The sequence below is a fragment of the Capra hircus genome, chromosome 22 (genome assembly GCF_001704415.2).
Source record: "Capra hircus breed San Clemente chromosome 22, ASM170441v1, whole genome shotgun sequence".
Taxonomy (NCBI): domain Eukaryota; kingdom Metazoa; phylum Chordata; class Mammalia; order Artiodactyla; family Bovidae; genus Capra; species Capra hircus.
Window position 1 is genome coordinate 48930525 of NC_030829.1, and position 13525 is coordinate 48944049.

The following is a 13525-nucleotide window of genomic DNA, read 5'->3' on the forward strand; positions in this document are numbered from 1 at the left end:
ATAGAGGAAAACAATAGAATGGGAAAGAGTAGCAATCTTTTCAAGAAAACTGGAGATATCGAGGGAACACTTCATATAAGGATGGGCTCAACACAGCATAGAGATGGTAGGGACCCGACAGAAGCAGGAGCGTTTAAGAAGAGCTGGCAGGAACGCACAGCAGAGCTGTACAAGAAAGGCCTCCATGGTCCAGGTAACCATGCTGGTGTGGCCACTCACCCGGAGCCAGACATCCTGCAATGGGAAGTCAAGCGGGCCTTAGGAAGCATCGCTACGAACGAAGCTAGTGGAGGTGATGGAATTCCAGCTGAGCTATGTAAAATCCTAAAAGATGCTGCTGCGAAAGTGCTGCACTCAATATGCCAGCATATTTGGAAAACTCAGCAGTGGCCATAGGACTGGAAAAGGTCAGTTTTCATTTCAATGCCACAGAATGTTCATACTAGACAATTGCGTTCATTTCACGATAGCAAGGTTATGCTCAAAATCCTTGAAGCTAGGATTCAGGAGTACATGAACTGAGAACTTCCAAATGTACAAGCTGGGTTTAGAAAAGACAGAGGAACCAGAGATCAAACTGCCAACATCCACTGGATTACAGAGAAAGCAAGGGAATTCAAGAAAAACATCTATTTCTGCTTTATTAACTATGCCAAAGCGTTTGACTGTGTGGATCACAATTAACTGCGGAAAATTCTTGAGATGGGAATACCAGATCACCTAACCGGTCTCTTGAGAAACGTATATGCAGGACAAGAAGCAACAGTTAGAACCAGAGATGGAACAACAGACTGGTTCCAAACTGGGAAAGCAGTACATCAAGCCTCAATACCATCACCCTGCTTATTTAACTTATATGCAGAGTACACCATGCGAAATGCCGGGCTGGGTAAAGCACAAGCTGGAATCAGGATTGCTGGGAGAAATATTAATAACCTCAGATATGCAGATGACACCACCATTATGGCAGAAAGTGAAAAGGAACTAAAAAGCCTCTTGATGAGGATGAAAGAGGAGGGTGCGAAAACTAGCTTGAAACTCAGCTGCAAAAAATTAAGATCGTGGCATCTGGTCCCATCACTTCACAGCAAATAGAAGGGGGAAAAGTGGGAACAGTGACAGATTTTATTCTTCTGGGCTCCGCAATCACTGCAGATGGTGACTGCAGCCACAAAATTAAAAGATGCTTGCTCCTTGGAAGAAAAGCTATGACAAACCTAGACAGTGTATTAAAAAGCAGAGACATCACTTTGCTGACAAAGGTCCATATAGTTAAAGCTATGGTTTTTCCAAGTAGTAATGTATGGATGTGAGAGTTGGACTATAAACATAGCTGAGTGCTAAAGAATTGATGATTTTGAACTGTGGTGTTGGAGAAAACTCTTGCGAGTCCCTTGGACTGCAAAGAGACCACATTAGTCAATCCTAAAGGAAATCAGTCCTGAATATTCATTGGAAGGACTGATACTGAAGCTGAAGATCCAATACTTTGGCCACCTGATAAGCACCGACTCACTGGAAAAGACCCTGATGCTGGGAAAGACTGAGGCAAAAGTAGAAGAGGGCGGCAGAGGATGAGATATTTAGATAACATCACTGACTCAATGGACATGAGTCTGAGCAAACTTGACCAAACTCTGGGAGACAGTGAAGGACAGGGAAGGCTGCCTGGCCTTTGCTGCAGGTCGCAAAGAGTCAGACGCGACTTAACAACAGCAACAGGCATCTAGGAGGCTTCCCGCAGAAGGGGACATCCTGCGGCAAAGGTCCCACCTCCAGCTATTTCTGGACAAGCTATTTCCTCTGCATCACCATCACTCCCTTCAAATGGCCACACCTGTCTACCCTCTCCCTAAGCGAGGCTCAAATGCCTCCGCCTGCAGGAAGCCTTCCCAACTTCTCCCTGCAGCTGACGTTCTCGTGCCTCCTCTGGCTCCCACGGTCCTCTGTGCAGAGCCATCCCCGCTGGGGGCCTCGATGGCCAGGATGCTGACTCTTCGGCCCTCTGGGCACCATCTGGGGCACCTCTGGGAACCTGCCTGGCTCAGGACGTCAGGCCTGTGTGCCCGGGGAACACACTGCGCTGTCCTCAGGCTGCTGGCTGCGCATCTGCCTGCAGAGATGCCGAGGAGGTGGGACTGGGCCCCTCCGCGCCTGGCAGGAGCTCTGGCCTCTGCAGCCCCTGTGCCCACCATGGTCGCCTGTCCTCCCCTCTGGTTTCAGCCAGAACTCATGTTTATAAATACCTGCCACCGTGACAGCAAAGTAGAGGGGTCTGGAGGCCACACTAATTGATTAATTAAACCCTCTCGGTTAATTAGCTCTGTCCCTCCAGGGAAAAAAGCCTAGAGCTGGAGCCAGAGCCTCCTCTGGGCTAGGGGAGGGTCTAATTAGCCTGGGTCAAGCTGAGCCTGATGCCAGCTGATGGGGCCAGTGGAGAGCCCTGGAGGAGAGAAGTCTGGGTACTGGGGCCAGGGGGACCACAGTGCGGGGGTGAGGGGGCCCCAGCTTGGGTGTGAACCAGCCCCTCCCAATCACCCTGCCCAGCCTCCTGGCTCCTCACCTGAGCTCCAGAGGCCAGGTGGACCAGGAGGAGGCGAGGGGGTGGGCACTGGAAGGGGCAGGATCTGTGGGAGCAGAGGGGTGGAGGCTGACCCCGGGAAGATTTCAAAGGGGTCACCTTTACTTGCTCACCTCCCCACGGGCTAAGGGAGACTCCAGTCTCTAAAGGGGCCTCTTGCCCTTGGCTGCTGAAGGGCAGCACAAGAGCTGGAATCTTCTCTGGATGTGGAGGGCATGGTAGGCTTGAGGCCGAGGAGGGACCTGATCAGTATGGTTTTAGAAAGATGGGGGTATGGTGGTGGGGGGTTGTGCTCAGGAGAATGGATTAGAGAGCAGGAGAGGGGTGGGAGCTGCAAAGAGGGGGGCTTCAGTGTCCAGAGAGAGCGAGGGTCCACCAGGCATGGAGACTTGTGGGGAGGCAGGTCTGGCCTGGGTGTCAGCAGACTGGCTGCTAATGCCCTGTGGTCTGGACCACCCAGTTCCTTCTCTGGGCCTCTCTCCCCTAAGCTGCAAGGGTCAGGGAGGGGTTCCCAGCATCTTGGGGTGTGCGGTCAGGCCTGTCTCCTCGGCCTAGGACAAAGCACCTGCTTCACCCCACCCCGGCTCTCCTGGCACCCAGGCGTCCTGCCCAGCAGGGCTCCCATGTCTGTGAAGAGCCCAGCCCCCAGCACCGTGATGTCGGACTCAGCCCCATGGAGTTCGGGATGAAGGGGCACCTCGGGGTGGATACCTGTGCCGGCCCAGCCCAGGAGGGAGCTGGCCCCGGGAGGGGAGGCCGTGAGCCCGGGACACTCCGCCCGCCGCGCGGCAGGCAGGGCTGCAAGCTTGGCAGGCGGCCGACCCTGGGCCGGTCCTCCAGCTCCCCGAGTGGCCGTCCAAGTGGGAACAATGACCCTTTCACGTCACGCCTCCTTCAGTCACAGCAACTTTGGCGCCGCGGGACAAAGGGGCCGTTTCATCATTGTTGGGCTGGATCAACAGCCCGCCCGCCCTGAGCCCCGCTGCCCCCGCCCAGCCCAGGCTCCCGGGCCGGGGAGGCCGACCGCCCAGCTGGGCCCGAGCCCGGCAACCCTTTCCCCACTGGCTCAGCCACATCCGTCCAGAGACCCCCTCGCCTTCCTGGCCTTTTGCCCCTTTGGGCCCAGTCAGAGCTGGGCCAGAGCCACGCTCTAGGAGCCCCCAAAGACTCCAGGTCCTGCCCCCTCCCAAGCCTCAGTCTCCCTTCAGTGGCTGAGATGGACTCCCAGCCTCCAGCGACATCTGCTACCCTGCCCCTGAAGGGAAGACATCCCACTTGTGTTCCTGCCCCCAGACGGCACCCGCCCCTAGTGAGAGCGCCGAAGTGGGGAGAGGGCCCTGGCCCATGGGTGGGGAAGCAGGGGAGGCCTCGCCAGGCCTCTGCTCCAATATGGCCCTTCTGTGGCATGAGCCAGCTCAAGATCCCTTCCGCTCATCCTCGGGCAAGCCTCCCTCCACGCGTGGCTGGCCCAGAGGCCAGGGCACACGCTCCCCACCACAGCCCTGCCTCCGGCCTCCTCCTGTTAGGGCCTGGGGACTGGAAGCCGAGCCCCTAGACCTCCTCCCTTCTCCACCTGGCCAGAGTGTGCTGGGGCTTCCCAAGAGGGAGAGAGCTGGGGCCTTAGGGAGGAGGTCCCAGGCTGAGGATGGGGCCTCCTACCTGCTGAGTCAGAGCTCTGTCAGAGAGACTCCAGACCCCTGTGGCCCCTCGCACCACCCCAGAAGCAGGGCTGCGGGACGGGTGGTGACCTCGTGGCGGGCGTCCCAGCCTTGGGACTGCAGGCAGCATGGTGTGGGTAACTCGCCCCCAGTGGACTGCAGGGGGGCTCCGACTGCTGGGGGCCACCAGGGGATGGGGAGGCAGAGAGCTCAGCCAAGGCCAGGGGGTTGGGGGTCACCCCTGGCTGCACCTGCATGAATCAACTTATTGCACCTGGTTCTCGGGAAGTCCCTGTGCTGTGGGCCCGGATCAGCCCTTCTGCTCAACGAGGGCACAGGCTCTGCCAGGTGGGCTCTTTCTCCAGGACCCCAGAAGTGGGACCCCTCCCAGTGTGCACGTGAGTGCTGCAGTTTTCCCCACTTTACAGATGAGACTCCTGAGGCTCAGAGGGTGAAGTGGCCTGTCTAACCACACCGCTGCAGAGCAGAGGCTCGGCCACCAGCGAGGAAGGAGCTGGGGTCTGGGGCCGATCTCCCTGGGCATCTGGGTGCAGGAAACAGGCTGGCTGTCCAGGGCAGATACCGTGTGTATGGCTGCAAGGAACCTGCAGGACCAGGCCTGCCTCCCGGTTCCTACAGCTGCCTGCCCTCCCAGCCCAGCCCAGCCCCGCCCCGCCCCGCCCGGCGGCACCATGCACACACTGCCCATCTGCCCTGCTCACTTCCTCTGACTAAGACTAAAGAAGCCCTCCTTCAGGGCACTGGAGCTGGCACCCGCCAGCAGGAAATGCCTGGCCCTGCCCTCCCCAGCGCCTGCCTGTCCCGCACCCCCCGCCCCATCTGGACTCCCAGGAACATGTTGGGGCGGGGCCGCTGCCCTGGGCGGAGGGGGCCAGGCTCACTGGGAGTGGAGGTGGATGCTGTCCCACCCGAACCTGGCCAAGGGCCCCTTCCATCCGGCTTCAGAGTCCCTGGAGCCCGAGGCGCCCCCGGCCTACTCAAGCCCAGGACCCTGGGAGCGGGGGAAGGGCTAAGCCCCCGCTACAACTCCAGTTGCAGAAGACCAGCACCTGGGCTCTGAGCACAGTTTCAGCCTTTTTCGACTCCCGGGCAGCCTCTGAACTCTGTCCTCCCAGATGCCTGGGGAGGAAGTGGGAGCTTGGCCTGATGATACTGGGGCTCCTAGGATCCCTGATGACCATCAGGGTAAGGTGGGGGTTGGGGGTGGGGCTTCTACCAACTTCCAGCTCTAGGTGGGGGATCACAGCTCCAACACCACCTTCAATCCAGGCTCGGGCCCTGGCCACGGTCAGCACCTGCCCAAGTGGGGCCTGGACTAAGCCACCTGAGGCCCGAGGGAGAGGCTCAGCTGCCGGAAGGGCCGTGGGCCTGCAGCTGGGTTCCTGCACCCTCTGGACCTCGGCCTCCCCAGCTGCACACACTGTTGGATTCACTGAGGGCTGCTCGCAGTTCTGGCACCCTGAATTCTTGTATAACACCTGCTAAGCCAGATGAACCATGGTCTGTTGGTCAGCAGACGATGGGCTCAAAGAGTCACCTCATTTCACTCAAGGGTCCTGGGAGGACTCCTCTGTCCTCAGCTGGCCTCTGACCTCCCAGGACAGGTCACTCTGAGGAGGACACAGCGCCCCTCAGCCCCAGGACTCCCAAGAGCCTCCATGTAGCTGTGCATCCCTCCGTTGCCCTGGACTTGGTGACCAGCTCCAAGCTGTGTGGGCGCAGGCCAGCTCTGCCTTCTCTGGACCTCAGCTGCCACCCCTGTGTTGAATCTGTTCCCTTTCTGGGGACTGTGACCAGGATCAGAGGTGTCTCCTGAACAAGGGGGTGTGGAAACCCCCAAGCCAGGGTGACCCAGGGGATGAGTTCTCTGGCCCAGACGGGAGTCTCACTTTCCAGACTGCTCTGCAGTTCCACCTTCAGAAGTGATCTTTCGTCTCCCTGAGCCTCACTCCAGGGGATAACAAAGAGACCTGTCTCAGCAGGTGTGGGAGTGACTTGTCTGAGCCACCAGGCCCCAGGGACGGTGGGAGCAGCTGTTACTGGGTTTGGCTGCTGGGAAGTGGGGGAGCTCCCAGACACCCTCAGAGCCTCTGGCCCTGGGCTGACAGTGGACCCCCAGGGCCTTGTCCCCTGGGGAAAGGCCCCCAGGACACACCAGCAGGCACTGCCCAAGCAGCCACACTGCAGGGCGGGCTGCTGCCTGAGGAGGCCGGAGGGGGTGGATGCGCCGCCTTCAAGGAGGGGGGCACAGTCTGGTGACCCTGCAGGTGGGGGGAGGAGCGGGTGCTGGGCCACTCTGTCCAAGGGCAGGGCAAGGGGGAGGTCAGGCCCCCCGGAAGGTGGTCTGAGGCCTCTCTCCTGTGCCAGCAGGACTCTGCATGCTGTGATCCGAGCCTGAACCTTGGCTGGTGGGGGTCCTGGGGTCCCAGCCAGTGGACTCATGCTCCTCCCTCCCAGGAGAATGCCGCTTCCTGGGTATCTGGGGCCAGTAGTGACCTCCGCCCGAAGCTGAAGACCTCACATCAGCTCTCCAAACTCCTCTACTAGGCTCCCATTTTACTGTGAGCATGGAAACTGAACGCTAGAGAAGTTCAGTTACTTGGAGTTTGGCGGGAGGGGCTGCCCACACATCAACCCTTGCCTGGGAAAGAATGATGGAACTGGGGTGCTTTATCCTCGGGTCAGGCTCAGCCCCAGGGAGGCTTCTGGACAAGGTTACCTCATGGCCTGGCTACACACACACTCCCTTCTGTCCCCAGCCAGTCTGCCTCCTACCTGGCTTAGCACTGCCTCCTCCAGGAAGCCACCGGGGTAGACTCAAGTTCCTTCGCTGTGCCCACCACCTCCTAATCAGTGCAGTCAGGGCCTGTCTACCTGTGGGCCCCCATGAGGCCGCAGGAGGGCAGGGCTGGTTTGCATAGCCCTGAGTCCCCACAGACAGAAGGGGGAGTCCTTCTATCATGGTCCCAGCGGCTTTGTCCCGGACTGCTAGTATGACAGCTTCCAGAGCAGTGCTGGGTCACAGACATGACTGCCTCACAACCTGCCAAGAGCATGGACCTGGAGACGTCTGCTGAAGGCCATCTAGCTGCAGGTGCCAAAGGCCTAAGAATATGCACAGCCTTTAACCCGCAGATCTGCACCTGGGGATGTGCCCTGAGGAGATAGCCACCTGGAGGAGAAGCAGTGAGCCTCTAGTTTGCTCTGTGGGCTTAGAAGAGTTGCTCTCTGGGCCTCAATTTCCCGGGCTGCACAAACATACGGCCATCACACCTCATTGGTGCTGTGATCCAGCCAGGCGGACACGGCACAGTCCTCTTCTACAGTGCTCCAGTGAACCCAGCAATGCGGCAGAATCCCCTTCTTACTTACAGAATGTAGGGTGTCCGGTGAGAGGGTTCGGGAGAGCAGGCCCACTCTGGGGCCAGCTCTGCAAGCTATGGGAAGAAACTGTCCTTCCGGAAGCTGCTTCTCTCATGCTTGGAGTGGCCGGGGGCGGGGGAGGCGGGTCAGAGCCACCGTGTCTAAGCAGGACCTTGTTCTGTGGCCTTGAAGCCACTACCCTGGCTCATACCAGTCCCAGAAGCTGGTGTCCAGCCTCCCCCAGGGGACTGCCTCCTCCTGGAGGAAACAGCGCTCTGCTCACGCCCACCGTCCTTCCAGAGGATGCTGCCTACTGTGCCCGGGTCACTGCGTGGGCCTCTGTCCCCTATCCATGGCTCTTCCCTGTCCTCTCTCTGGGACTCAGGCCGTCTCTCTCCCCAGCCATGCAGCTCTCAGAGCCCCCTCCACCAGGAAGCTGGCTCAGATTTCACCTCTGGGAGTCCCACACCCTGTTACCCTCCCATGTGGCAGTCATCATGAGACAGGAGGGAAAGAACGGGACACAAACGCGAGATACATAAAGGAGGGACACAGCTATTGGGATGCAAAAAAGACCAAATGGAACCAGCTGAAACCAAGGTGGCTTGAGAATAGTCTGGTCATTGACTCAAAATCACTCCGCCTTACGCCTTAATAGTTCCAAGACGAACCATAAAAGGTCAAAAGTGGGCAGTGGCCCAATTCCTGGAAAATCCCCACCATTCCCTGAAATAGTAAGAATATTCCCCCCACTTGTTAGCGATGAAATTACTTATCCCATAAACACCTACGAGCCCCAGGCCTGCTCTCAAGCTCTGAGCTGGTCCACATTCTGCCTATGGAATGTATTCCGCTCAGTAAACATGCCTCTGCTTTTCTTTGGCTCCATCTTGAATTCTTTCCTGCATGAAGCTGAGGACCCTCCCTTGGCGGTGGCCTGTCCCAGTGACCCTGCGGGTCCCAGGACGTGACACTTCCCTCCCCCGCAACATCTCCTGGAGTGACCATGAAGGGACCGCAAAGGGCATAGTCTTGCCCCACTTGTTGGGCTACAGCTCCCGTGGCCGGGACTGAGGGTTCTGAGACTTGAAAACCAAGTAGCCAGTTAGGTGACTTGACGCAGCCCACAGCACCTGGCAGAGACCAGCTCTCTGGCTAGTAAGGAGCCTGCCGAGCCTGAGGCTCCTCTCTGCTGGCCGTCTCTCCTTCTCCTTCCTCACCTTCCGGTTAAATCACTCCATCCCTTTGGACCTGAGAAGATCCGTGAGACAAGCACCCAGACACAATGGTGACTTCATCGGGCGAGTTTTCCCTCTGTGGCTCCTGGAGCCCAATTCCCCTCCCTACCCATTCTCGGTTCATTTCCAAGACCCAGAACTGCGTCCAGGGGCCCAAATAGAGGACTACAGGAGCACCCACTACATTTGGGGCCTGGCCTCACTGCCCTGAGCAGAAGTCACAGGTGGCCACGTCCGTCAACAGATCCCAGACTTACATTCATTCACAAAATCCATCAGCCAAGGGTGGGGATAGTCCCCTCCTCCTCCTCCTCCACTCTTTCTGACTTCTTAGACAGTCGGCTGGCCCTTGACCTCCCTGGCCAACTTGGCCATAGGCCAGGTGCTGCCTCTGTTTCACGGCTGTACAGAGGGATCCCTCCTTAGCCTTCCCTGGAAAGTCCCATGACATTAATATTACTTATCTAGAAAACTCTAAAAATTCCACACACACACACAAACTAGTAGAACTTATAAACAAATTCAGCAAGATAGCAGAACGTAAGATTAATGTTCAGAAATTGGCTGCATTTCTTTACACCAACAATGAAATACTAGAAAGGGAAAGCAAAAATCTTTAAAACATTAGCTTTTAAAATCATACTCCTAGAAAATATTAATACTTAGGAATTCATCTTACTAAGGATGTGAAAGACTTACATGCTGAGAACTATAAAACACTAATAAAGTAAACTGAAGATGACTCAAAGAAATGGACAGATATCCTATGCTCTTGGATTGAAAGATTTAATATTGTTAAAATAGCCATACTACCCAAAGCAATGTACATATAGACTGAATGCTATTCTTATTGAATTATCCACAACATTTGTCACAGAACTAGAACAAGTGATTAAAAAATTTATGTGGAACCATCAAACACCTAGAGTTGCCAAAGCAATCCTGGTGGGGGCAGGGCGGGGGGAGACTCTCCCAGACTTCAAACAATACAAAAAGCTACAGTACTCAGAACAGTGTGGTACTGGCACAGAAACAGACCTATGGATAAACGGAAAAGAACAGAGAGCCCAGAAATAGGCCCACAGACCTGAGGTCAACTGACCTTTAACAAATGAGTCAAGAATATACAAGGGGAAAAGGACAGTCTCTCCAGCAGCTGGTGCAGTCGAACAGTCACACTGTATCAGTGACGTCATTACACACCCTCACATCATGCAAATGCCTTCAAGACTTCAGTATGACACATGACACCATAAACCCCTGGAAGACAGCGTAGGCAGAACATTCTCCAACATAAATTATACCAGGGTTTCCTTAAGTCAGTCTCCCAAGGCAATAGAAAAAAAAATAAAAAACGAAGGACTCCCCTGGTGGTTTGGTGGTAAGGAACGGTCCAGGAAGATTCCACCTTCCTTGAGGCAGCTAAGCCCAAGCACTGCAACAACTGAGCTTGCGTGCTGTAAGTACTGAGGCCTGCACACCCGGAGCCTGTGCTCCACGGCAAGAGAAGACACCACGGTGAGGAGCCCACGCACCACAAGTAGCGAGTAGCCCCCGCCTGCTGCAACTAGAGAAAGCCCACAGGCAGCGATGAAGATCCAGCACAGCCGAAGAGTACACACATATTTATTAAAATAATACTTAATGTATTAAAAAAATAAGCAAACAAATGAGACCTAATAATACTTACAGACTTTTGCACAGGAAATGAAGCCATAAATTAAGCAAGCAACCTATGGAATGGGAGAAGATATGTGCAGATGACATGGCCAACAAGGGTTTAATCTCCAAAATAAATACGCAGCTCATACAACAACAACTACAACAAAAATCAAACCCAACTGAAAAATGAACAGAACACCTACACAGATATTTCTCCAAAGACAAAACACAGGTGGCCCATAGGTGCATGTAAAGATGTTCAACATCACTAATTATTAGAGAAATGTAAATCAAAACTACAGAGGTCCTACCACACGACGGTCAGAATGGCCATTATTAAACACTACACAAATAACAAACGTTGGACAGGATATAGAGAAGAGGGAACTCTCCTACATTGTTCTTGGGAGCATAGGTTTGTGTGGCCACCAACAGTATGGGGAGTCTTCAGAAAAGTAAAAAGAGAATTACATATGATCCGTATGATTGCTGCAGTCCCACTCCTGGGCATGTATCCAGGCAAAACTATAATTCTCAGAGATACATGCACCCCTATGTTCATAGCAGCACTATTCACAACAGCCAAGACACGGAAACAGCCTAAATCAACAGATGAGCGGAGAAAGACGTGGAACATGCATACAATGGAGCACCACTCAGCCATCAGAAAGAAAGCCTGCCACGTGCAGCAACGTGGATGCAACTAGAGACAGCCACACTAAGCGAAGGAGGTCAGAAGGAGAAATGCCTGTGATGCCACTTAGATGCTGAACCTAAAATATAACACAGAGACTGCGTCAAAACGGCAGAGGAGTGAGATATGGAGCTCACCTTCTCCCACTAATACATCAAAAATACATCCACAGGTGGAGTGATTCTCACAGAGCATCTACTGAACGCTGGCAGAAGACCCAGGACTTTCAAAAGGGTGAGAAAATCACGTAACTGCATAAGGCAAAAGAAAAAAGAGAGAGACAGAGAGAAAGGAATCAGGACAGGCCCTGAGCCCCTGGGAGGGCACGGTAAATGTGGAAAGCTTTCTGTACACCGGGAAGTCCGCTCTCCAGCCTGAGACGCTTGCACTGGGGTGAGCAGGGGCTGGGTGCTGAGGCTCGGGCTCCAGAGGTCAGACCCAGGAGAGGACTGGGGTTGGCTGTGTGGGGACAGCCTGAGGGGCTAGGGTGTGGTCACCACAACTGAGGGAGTGTGGGAAGGAGCCTGGGCTATGACTGGGGTAGGCACAAGAAGAGGGGGGGACTGCCATAGGAGCTTCCTTCTCCACATGCTCTCAGGCAGCAGGGCGCCACCTACACATGCTCCAGGGGTGGGTGTGAGCCTCTGCTGCCATCTTAAGACTCCAGAGGCCGACACAGACTGCTCCTGCTGCTGAGGGTGCCAGGATCGGGCACCAACTGCTGCTGCCCCCGCCTTCCTGGAGCCTGTGCAGGCCTCGCACCTGCACATCTTCTCTCAAGGGGATAATGGCCAGCACACGCTGAGGAAAGAGACAGCAAGCACCCAAACCAGTAACTGCCCTCACGCCCCCAAAATATGAAACTCACACAAGCTATGCAGGGATGCTCCTGCATGTAAAATGCTCTCCAAGACTCTAACAGATAACTGCTTCTCCTTAACTCACACAGTAAGAGAAACACAACCAAAATGAAGAAGCAGAGGAACCATTCCCAGTTACAAGACCAAGAAAATTCCCCTGAAGGAACAAGGACACAGACCTTTTCAGTCTAACAGACCTGTTCAAAAAGGAGGCAATGAAAATGCTGAGGGAATTTAAAAAGGCTGTCAACAGAAATGGAGAACACTGTAAAAAAAGAAACTAGAGTGACCTCCCTGGTGGCCCAGTGGTTAGGAACCCTCTTGCCAGTGCAGGGGGCGTGGGTCCATCCCTGGTCCAGGAAGATCCTATAATACACGGGGCAACTAAACCTGTGTACCGGAACCACTGAGTCCGCACACTGCAACTACTGAAGCCTGTGCGCCGAGAACCCTTACTGCAACAAGACAAGCCAGTGAGAAGGCCGCACATCACAATGAGAAGACCCTGCTTGCCGCGACTAGAGAAAGCCTGTGTGCAGCAACAAAGGCCCAGCACAGCCAAAACACATTAATCACTCAATTCTTAAAAAAAATAAATAAACACTGCAGGCCAGAAAGGAGTGGTAAAATATATCCAAAGTCTTGAAAGGGGAAAATCTGCAAGCTAGAGTATGCTACCCAGCAAGATCACCATTCAGAATAACAGGAGAAAGAAAGAATTTCTCAGAAAAGTGAAAAGTAAAAGAATACAGCAATACTAAACTTATCCTAAAAGAAATACTGAAAAGTCTTCTCTAAAGAGGAATAAAGAGGGAAAAAATAGAGAGAAAAAATCACAATAGGTTCAGTTCAGTTCACTCGCTCAGTCGTGTCCGACTCTTTGCGACCCCATGAATCACAGCACGCCAGGTCTCCCTGTCCATCACCAACTCCTGGAGTTCACTCAGACTCACGTCCATCAAGTCCGTGATGCCATCCAGCCATCTCATCCCCTGTTGTCCCCTTTTCCTCCTGCCCCCAATCCCTCCCAGCATCAGGGTCTTTTCCAATGAGTCAGCCCTTCGCATGAGGTGGCCAAAGTACTGGAGTTTCAGCTTTAGCATCAGTCCCTCCAGTGAACACCCAAGACTGATATTCTTCAGAATGGACTGGTTGGATCTCCTTGCAGTCCAAGGGACTCTTAAGAGCCTTCTCCAATGCTACAGTTCAAAAGCATCAATTCTTCGGCGCTCAGCTTTCTTCACAGTCCAACTCTCACATCCATACATGACCACTGGAAAAACCATAGCCTTGACTAGATGGACCTTTGTTGGCAAAGTGATATCTCTGCTTTTCAATATGCTATCTATCTAGGTTGGTCATAACTTTCCTTCCAAGGAGTCAGCATCTTTTAATTTCATGGCTGCAATCACCATCTGCAGTGATTCTGGAGCCCCCAAAAATAAATT